The following is a 10482-nucleotide window of genomic DNA, read 5'->3' as shown; positions in this document are numbered from 1 at the left end:
TGATGTGTGTGTACCATATGTAGCTACCCAATTTTTGTTCTTCTCTCCCAATGGCTATGTTGGTCTTTTTCTTAATCATTACTATAACTTTTTGTTTTGCTGCTGATATATATTTGTTATATACACACCGTGGATGGAAGCTGTAGTAGCTAGTGCCTCCTACGTTGCGAGTTGCAATTCACTGTTCGTTGTTTCCAGATGAGCTAGTTTGCTGTACTTTTGTTTTTACTATATAGTTCTTTTTGTAGGATTTAGAAACTTGGCTTGTCTCAAGTACTAACTTCATTGTTGACCGTTTATTAAGCACTAACTTTCGTCAATTTAAAATAATGTTCATCATATTGAGAACTGCTCATGGAATTCAAAAAATGTTCATCCAGTTAAAAAAATGTTCTTCTGTTCAAAATTTGTTCATCAAATTCAAATAAAATGTTCATCAAAATAATAAATATCATAAAAACTTCTTCAGCAAAATACAAAAATTGTTCATCAAATTAAAAAATCATTTATTTTTAACACTGAACATTGTTTTAATTCGTGAAAATTGTTTTTAATGCAGAAGTTTTTTTGTGTTTGAAATCGTGACCTTTTTAAAGAAGCATAAAAACAAACACAGAAAAGAAAAAAAAGAATCGATTTTTTTTAGCTGGACGAAGAAAAATGTGAGCCCCGCCTTGCACCTGGGCTGACCGAAGTTCGAGGGGGTGTACTTACCTCGTTTTGACGTTTTCCATCGTAACGGTCTGGGAATAAGGGGAGCAACTAAAGGAGCGCTTCTTGGGAAGCCTCCTCAAGGGTCATTTGGAGTGGGTTGAGAGGAGTAATGCTACACCTACATAGGGAATTTTATGTACCTTACGTAATTGCTGATTTGGCAGTTTTTAATTCGTTATTAGTTGGGTGCATAGGCCCACCCTATAAGGGAGGGTGGAGGGGGGCGTTGATTAGGTGTAGCTATTTCGGGGTTGAGAGCGCGCCATGCGCTCTCAGCCGACGCCCCGTGTCGCGCTCTGGGCGCTCCATCCGAATTTTTTTATTTTTCAGCACACGTTTTTGGCTGTTTAGATGGTTTTTTCGGTTTTCAACATGTCTTTTTTAGATTTTGGGAAAAATACTGGAGCGAAAAAACGTGTTTTTTTGCTTCCGGAGGAGGCACGGCTGTGCCAGTCAAAAAAAAACATTTTTTTTTACTTCTGTGAGAGGCACGAATTTGCTTCATGGGAGGTACGGCTGTGCCTCTCGGAAACAGGAAAAGGGGAAAACCCAAAAAAAGGCTGTGCCTCTTGAAAACAGATTTTTTTTTGTTTGCTTCCGCAGTGGCACGGGTTTGCTTCCGCGAGAGGTATGGATTTGCTTCCGTGAGAGGCACTCTCGGAAACAAAAAAAAATATTATTTTCTTTCACGAGAGGCATGAGTTTACTTCTTGTGAAGGCACATATTTGCTTCAGTGAGAGGCACAATCACGCCTCTTTCGGAAAAAAAAATGTGCTCCCAGTTTAATTTTTTCGTCCATTTTTTGGACAAAAAAGTTTGTCAAAACCTATCAATATAGGATCTAGTTTGGAAGATCTCGACGCGAGGAATCCAATGGTGAAAATGGTTCGATATTTGGACCCACGATTTAAGAGATAAAACGGTTCAAATAAATGGGTCTACGAAAAAAAGGAAAAACTCTCAGGTTGCGTAGAATTCAAAAGACGTCACGTTCTTCAGGGATCACCACTTGAGCTAGCGAGCATATATGATTATTAAGATGTGCGAAACAATATCACAGATCCGAGTTTTTTTTAAAAAAAATTCGAACACAAAACATTTGTTTGAAAAAAGGGGAATGTCCTATGATATTTGTGAACAAATTTTTAGAAAATAAAACATTTCTAAAAACCAGGAACAAAAATACTGAACAACTTTTGGAACCTCCGGGACAAACATGAACAGGAGAATTATTTGAAAAGGGGACATTTTTAAAATTGCAATTTTTTTTTGAAAACAGGACCATTTTTCGGAACTCTGTAAAAAAATTAAAACACAAATATTTAGGAAATTTCAAACAAAATTTGGAACGCAACATTTTTTTAACCTCCGGAACAAAATTTCAAACATGAACATTTTTTAGAATATGCAAACAATTATTGAAACTCCCAAACAAAATTTTAAAACTTGATTTTTTTTAAATTTGCAAAAAATATTCAAAACAACAACATTGTGTGAATCTTCCAAACAAAAATGGGAAACATGAACATTCTTTGAAATTAGCGAATAAGTTTTCTAAACGGAAATATTTATTGAAATCCCCATTTTTTTCTGAAAAAGTTGTGAAATTTTTGAACAGAAACATAAGGAAAAGAAATGGAACAAAAAAGAAGAAAAGAGAAAGAAAAAATGACTAACAAAAAAACCAACAGAAAGTGAAAAACAAGTAAAAATCGGTTTAGGAACTTTCTGGAATGTTCCTAAAACCGGAAAACCCAGGCTAGAACCTTCCAGAATGTTCCCAAAATTGGATACACTAACTTCTAAAATGGACCGTCCCAGTTCACCGCTAGCTTGATCGGGTCTGTGCGAACCATCGACTACTGGACGCAAAATGCGTCAAATCAGAAAAGCGTGCAAAGAGTGCTTCTTAATTAGTGATGTCGTGAATAAGAGTTGCCCCGCAGGGGTCACTTTGGATGTCCTGGTGGGCCAACGCGAACCTCTTTTACTTGGCCGGCCCACTACACAATTTGCGGTGCTTTTTCTGTGGCCTGTGTAATGCTGGTTTAGTCTGCGAGTTTTTCTTTTCTGCTTTTTATTGCTGGGTTTTCAATGTTGTTTTTCGCTAGTTTATGTACAGTTCATTACGTTTTATAAATATAATGTTCAGATGTTTTATAAAAACTACACATACCATTCAAAATAACAATGTTCACATGTTTAACAAATTGTCCGTGACATTTTAAAAAATGCTCGTACCAATAGAAGGAATGTTCATGACTTTTAATTTTTTCGCACATTTAAAAATATGCTAACGATAAGTTTTAAAATATTATGACATTCAAGATTTTTGTAAGCGCACTTTTTGGAAGATGTTCATGACATATAAAAATATCCTCCCTCCGTTCACTATTATAAGGGGTTTTAGTTTTTACATGATTCATATTTATATAGACACACTTTAATCTGTTTGTTCTCATTTTAGTTTGTATGTAGTCTATACCAAAATTTTCAAAAAACCTTAAATTTATAGTACAAACCATTAAGTTGACACATTTAAAAAATATCCATTACATTTTCTACAAAAAGCATGAAATTGAAATTTTTTGTTCATACAATTTTAGAAGAAATAAAAATATGTTTATGCAATATTGTTTTGTATTCTTTTGGTCCAAAACCTAGGAAAAACAAGGCAAAACCGGAAAAGCAAAAAAAAACATTTAAAACCCGAAAACGTGTAAAAGAAAAATCCCGCACACGGCATGTGGTGGCGGTTGATAGCGCGCGAAGTGGCATGCGCTGTGCCTCATCAAAATTTACCCTTGAGAGGCTCCTGCAAGGCATTTTTTTTAGAAAACCTGCCAAACTTTATTCATTCAACTGAATGTTTGTAGGGATTACAACAGGATTGTGAGGCTGCCCCATCCAGAGGTGGCGACCCTGATCTAACCAAACAACATTCCTAGCAAGCTTATGAGGTTCAACATTGAGTAACCTAGACTCATGAATATGAGTACAAGAATTAAAGAGAGTTTGTCAAGATCTAATTTCCTTCACCACTCCATCATAGTTTCCTCCTGACGCCTTGATACGTCTCTAACATATTTATAATTTTTGATTGTTTCATGGTATTATATTATCTGTTTTGGATGTTATATGCATTAATATGCTATTTTACATTATTTTTGCGACTAACCTATTAACCTAGAGCCCAGTGTGAGTTTCTATTTTTTCTTAGTTTTTGAGCTTTAAAGAAAAGGAATATCAAACGGAGTCCAAACGAGCTGAAAATTTACGGTGATTTTTTATAGACCAAAAGAGACCCCCGAAGCATCGGAGCTGGACCAGAAGAGTCCTGAGGATTCCACAAGCCATGGGGCACGCCCTACCCCCCTAGGCGCGCCCCTAAGGCTTGTGGGCCCCTTGGGCACCTCCTTGACTTGTTTCCGATGCCAAAAAATCTTATAAATATAGAAACCTCCGAAAAGAACCCTAGATCGGAAGTTCCGCCGCCACAAAACTTTATAGCCGCGAAAAACCAATCGGGAGCCTGTTCCGGCACCCTGCCGGAGGGGGAAACCATCATTGGAGGACATCTTCATCATCCCGGCGGTCTCCATGACGAGGCGGGAGTAGTTCACCCTCGGGGCTGAGGGTATGTACCAGTAGCTATGTGTTTGATCTCTCTCCCTCTCTCTCTCTCTCTCTCTCTCTCTCTCTCTCTCTCTTGTGTTCTTGATTTAGCACGATCTTGATGTACCGTGAGCTTTGTTATTATAGTTGGATCATATGGTGTTTCTTCCCTCTCTATCTCTTGCTGTGATGAATTGAGTCTTGCTCTTTGAGGTTCGTTATGTTGGATTGAGTATTGGATTTGAGAACGCTTGATGTATGTCTTGCAATGGGATATCTGTGGTGACAATGGGATGTTCTATTGATTCACTTGATGTATGTTTTGGCACTCAACTCGCGGATTCCCGATGTGACATTAGGGTAATCTATGCATAAGGGTTGATCCGTTGATGCATGTTTTCGTCCTACGTTCTCCGATAGAAACTTTGAAGTGACTCTTTGTTGCACGTTGAGGGATTATTATGTGATCCAAATATGTTATCATTGTTGAGAGACTTTGCACTAGTGAAAGTATGAACCCTAGGCCTTGTTTTCAAGCATTGCAATACCATTTTTGCTCACTTTTGTTACTAGTTACCTTGCTGTTTTTATTTATTCAGATTACATAAACCTATCTCTACCATCCATATTACACTTGTATCACCATCTTTGCTGAACTAGTGCACCTATACAATTTACCATTGTATTGTGTGTGTTGGGGACACAAGAGACTCTTTGTTATTCGGTTGCAGGGTTGTTAGAGAGAGACCATATTCATCCTACGTCTCTCACAGATTGATAAACCTTCGGTCATCCACTTGAGGAAAAATTGCTACTGTCCTACAAAACTCTGCGCTTGGAAGCCCAACACGAGTCTACAAGAAGAAGGCTGCGTAGTAGGCATCAAGCTCTTTTCTGGCGCCGTTGCCGGGGAGGTGAGTGCTTGAAGGTATATCTTTAGATCTTGCAATTGAATCTTTTAGTTTCTTGTTTTATCACTAGTTTAGTCTATAAAAGAAAATTACAAAAAATGGAATTGAGGTTGCCTCATATGCTTCATCTTTTTAATGCCTTTCGTGAAAATGATGGAAACGAAAATTGTGCCAAAGTGTTAAAAGAAGAAGTCAATAAAATATTTGGAATAAAATCTTTGAATGATGAGCATGATTGCAATGTTGTTAGTATGAATTCTTTGGATATCCATGATGCTAATGATATGCAAAGCTATAAGCTTGGGGATGCTATGTTTGATGAAGATGATATTTGTAGTCCCCCAAGTTTTGATGAGGAAATTTATTATGATGAAGGCATGCCCCCCATTTATGATGATTATATTGATGAAAGTGAATTTGCAGATGTCATGACTTTATTTAGTGATGAATCCACTTTTTTGGAAGAGGTTCCAATTGATTATGACAAGATAAAAGGTGCTATCTATAATGATTATTGTGATGAAACCTATTGCCTCTAGGGCATATTTCCTTCATTCAGATGGGCTTTTGCGCGATCTACATGGTGGAGCCAAGCTTCATCGTCGACATCGGCATCTTCTTATCTGGCTCGATTGGTCACCTCGGTTGGGTCAAGGACTACGCTCCATGTCAGGTCGCTATGATCGTACGGGTGTCTTTACCATCATAAACTCCGATCTCATCCAAAATCACAAAAGAATCGTCCATGAAGCTCGGGGGCTTAATGTAAACATTGCCCTCACGTGATCGTGTAGTTTTTTCTGGACAGCGGATTCATGTTCGCCGTCCCCACCTCCTCGAGCGTCGCTTTGACGATGCTTTGGTGAAATTATGCGGAATTGAGTCTAGAACAACCCAGTAAAATTTCATCGACTTCCGATGGAGGAATCTCCAAAAATCGGCAATATACCGGAGCCCCGTCGAATCTGGACGGGAATCTGAATGTGTTTAGGGCGAGCAGTCGAACAGTCAGCTTAGACGTCCTTTGGACGATCCAACCGTTGATCGACCGAGGAATTCCTATGTCGATAACCCCTCAAAATTTCAGCTTGATCCAATCATTCAAATTCCAAGAAGCATCTGATGAGTGCATCAATGTTTAGATCTGTTTTCTGCGCGAAAAGAATCCGACCTAAGTTCATAGTTTTCTTGAACTGGTTATTCGACGTCCTTTTTGATGGAAGTTTTTCCTAGAGTATTGTGTTTGGTTTATAAACACGTGCCCACAAATTTTAAGCCTTTTCCGACGTGATCTTCACCGTCGCACCAGTGTCAAACCCGCCCGACCATGTTGCTCCACGGATGCCAACCTATGCCAGCATCGACTGCGCTGTCGCTCCATCGAGCCGACGACAACCACCTCGGACCATCACCTTGTCCTCCCCGTGATAGGTGGCTGGGTGGCGCGACCACCACCGTATCACATTCATAATGACGAGAGACAGACCCACACACATTAGCGAGTGCGTGGCTAGCAAAGGGGATGAGGTGAGGGAGGCTGGCCAGCGCTACCAAGGAGGAGATCTTAGGCCAGAGTTGTGGCAATGACAGAGACGACCAACGTAGGGAAGCTAGGTGAACATGGAGAAGGGGAGGCTTAGCAAAGGAAGGAGAAATGCCAGAAGTGTTATGCCGGTGTAAAGTGTCATTTACATAAAACCTTATTAGTGGTGGGCTCCACCACCCGCACGCCACTAGTAAGATTTCTACTAGTGGCGTGTATCTAGTGTCGCACGGAACTAATATATATGCTCAACAATTTTCCCAAGTTTTTTTGGAAAGTGTAGGCAATTATTTTGTCACCTCTACTACCCAAATACTGCCCCTTCAGATTTATAAGGCATGTGTATAACCATAGGTCATCAATATGAACCAGGAAGTGCAAGCTATATACCCCCGAAAACTATACAATTATAAACTTCTTTAGAATACAAAATGAGTGATATAATTTTGTGGCACTTTACATGTATTTTGTTGGTCTAATTAGTGACACGGAGATACAAGCATGCTTTTAAACAATCAGAGGAGATATAGTAAGCACTTGTGCTTGAGAAAACAATGGTTTGTTTCTCTAAGCAGTTGTCTTACTTATCTTTAGTTTGTATAGGATCCTTAGATGACTTTCATTCATGTTTTTAAAGGTAATCATGTGTATCATTAGTTACATATAATGCGAAAACAAGCACACACACGGAACTGATCAGAAGGGTCAAGAGACAACACATGTTCATAGAACTTTGGAGAAAAACCTCTTCAAGAAAGGGAAAGTACAAAGGAGTAGTCAGGCATGTTGTTTAGCCAGGCAAACTAGGTACGTTTTTTTGCGGAAGGCAAACTACATCTTAAACTCTTCACCACCTCAGAGTCATGTAATCATCTATTTTGAGCTTATAAAATGAGACTTAGAACAAATCTAATATGCAGTGTAAATGAAAACGAAAGGAATATTTGTGAATTGTGTTGGCCCTTTTCCAGTTAGACACGTCACGTCGGTTACAGTCAGTACAATAAGTCCAAGCCTTCTCTTCCTCCACAATAAAACATCCTAACTTTCATCTTTCTCCCGTCGGCGCCGCCGCTGATCCGCCCCATCACCGATGGCCTTTGAGCCATGGAGGTGCGTAGGATCTCAGCCCCCGCCGGCGGGAGGGACCCCATTCTTGTTCTTCCTTGGTTCAGTTTATTGGTTGGGGCTGTGTGGCGGCGATGATGCCCCTCAATAGGAATAATGTCTCCCACATTATATCCCCGTCCCGATGATGCGTCTAGTATCGTCGAAGAGCGTGTGGAGGTGTGTCTTTGTCGGATCTCACAGGGTTTGGTCGGTGCTGGTCTTCGGTGGATCTGTTTTGGATCCGGTCTTTGTTCATCTTGGTTTGGGTGTTTACAGGTTTGATGCTTTCGATCGACGACTTTCTTCATCGGTGATGGCTGCCGCTCTGGTACGCTGGTCCTATGGGACTTAGCACGGCGACTTTTCGATTGTCTACTAGAACAAGATTTGCCCGACTCCAGCAAGGGAGGGTGATGACGGCGGCATGCCTTCGGCTCGCTTCAGTGTTTGTAGTCGTCGTTAGGTGGTCCACGACCTGGTTCTAATTTTTATTACCTCTGATATTGTTTGTACTACCATGATCAGAGATGAATAGATTGGAAGTTTGTTATGAAAAAAAGAGTAAGTACAATAAAATGATATAAAAAGGCTATAAGAATTTAAATATAATATTTTTGCTATGTTGGACAAGAGAGAAGAGAAGCGAGCTGCAGATGCAGCATGAACTCCAAGAAACTTTGTGAGAGAAGAAGGCGAGTCAAGCAGTGATAAAGTAGTAAATATCTATAGTTAACAATTATATGAGTTGGCTTTTAGGTTGGCGAGCAGATAGAAAAATTGTATTGCGTGAGCGCGGCATAACCTCATGCCTTTCAATCACCACACATGCTTGTTTTCAGAGGAGGGAGATGGTTCAAAGAAGAAAAAATTATGATGCTCGTGTGATTTTGTTGAAAGTTTAATGAATCCGGTGCGGAAGAAAATTAGGAAGGAAGAGAGAAATATGCTCGGGTGATCAATATAAACTATGTAATGATCCTTCTTCCCATTAAAAATGCCATACTTGATACCTATTGGACCATGTAGTGGATATACTGAAGACATGGTGAGCCCAAGAAGATTCGGTGGAGGAGAATGGGGAGAAGAGTGGGCACTGCTTTGTCTCAGCCGCAACAAGACAGAAGGAGGTCTCTCCTTAGGAGGGCACCCCGCACAGTAGCTTTGTTCTCTGCTTGATCATTCATTTTTTTTCTTTGCTTCTTGTTCATTCTTTTTTATTTTTGTATTATTATTAATTTTATTAATATTTTAAAATATTATATAGACATATATTTCAATACTTAATTTACTTCAAATTTGATAAACCATTCACCCTGAACTTGGAAAAATGTTAACACAATGTAAATTGTTTGCGCTGTTTTACAGAAAAATTCATCCCATTAAACAATTTTTCGTGTGTCTGAAAAAAATGTTCACGACATTTAACAAACACTGATGTAGTTTAAAAATATATTTGTACCATTAAAAAAATCCACACGTTTCTTAAATATGTTCATGACATATTTTTTTAGATGTTAATACTCCTTCCGTATCTTTTTAGTCTGCATATAACTTTTGTTTGAAGTCAAAGTATCTCTAGACTGACCAAACTTATAGAAAAAAAATATCAACATCTACAATGCCAAAGGAATATCTTTAGATTCATTATTGAATGTAGTTTCATATTATGTATATTTGATATTGTAGATGTTGATGATTTTTATATAAATTTGGTCAAAGTTTATCAAATTTGACTAGACAAAAATATTATATGCAAGAGTAAAAAGGAACGGAGGGAGTACAATGTAAAAAAATATGTTTGTGTAATTTTAGCAAAATGTTTGGCACCATTCAAAACATATTCAACTTGTATATGAAAACAAGTTTAACATATATTCAGAAAATATTTCATGACATTTGTTAAAAATTTGCAGTGCAAACACAATATTCGTGTAATTTTAAAAAATACTATAAAAAATTAAAAATTTCAGATCATTTAAAGAAAGTGCACATATTTAAAAAATATTTTCATATTTTTTAAATGTTAATACAATGTAAAACAATGTTCACATACTTTAAAAAATATTTAAGTACCATTAAAAAAAATTCAACGTGTGTTTGGAAAAATATTCATCATTTATTCAATAAACTAAAACTTATATTTGAAAAAATGTTCATGATGTTGGAAAAATGTCCAAAGTGTATAAAAAATATTCCATGTGTATACGCATGATGAATAACATATATTTAAAAAGTATACGTGTATTTGAGACAAAGAAAAATGTAAAAAGTAATAAAGGAACACAGTAACTCGAAAAAAAAACTTAAAGAAAAGTGCAGAAAAAGACCAAAAAAATCGTGGAACCTTCTCAAAATAGGTGAAAACCAGTGAAAGGTTCCATGTTATTGGGCCAGCCCATCCTACGATGCATTTGAGCGGAAACGGAGCTCTATCTCGCAAAGAGCAAGACATGGCCATCACGAAGAAGAGAAAGTAAAGTAGTACATATTTCGAATTCGTCTCTTTGTCATGAAAGTGGGCTTGCACACTTTAACATAAAGTGGGCTTGCATATTAATTGCTACCTCAGCAATACTTTTATTCTGCAT

The 10482-nt window shown here is 38.0% G+C and overlaps 1 protein-coding gene across 1 annotated transcript in view; it reads left to right on the top strand.

The window, feature by feature from the left end:
• The window catches only part of LOC123149436 (uncharacterized), a gene marked incomplete in the record, with an annotated part of 5370 nt that extends 5243 nt beyond the window's left edge, over window positions 1–127 (top strand). The window contains 1 exon segment of the mRNA XM_044569094.1: window positions 4–127.
• Window positions 128–10482: the final 10355 nt, after the last annotated feature.

The sequence above is a fragment of the Triticum aestivum genome, chromosome 1B, assembly GCF_018294505.1.
Source record: "Triticum aestivum cultivar Chinese Spring chromosome 1B, IWGSC CS RefSeq v2.1, whole genome shotgun sequence".
Taxonomy (NCBI): domain Eukaryota; kingdom Viridiplantae; phylum Streptophyta; class Magnoliopsida; order Poales; family Poaceae; genus Triticum; species Triticum aestivum.
The sequence above is the reverse complement of the archived record's forward strand: the minus strand, read 5'-3'. Positions and strand labels throughout refer to the sequence as shown.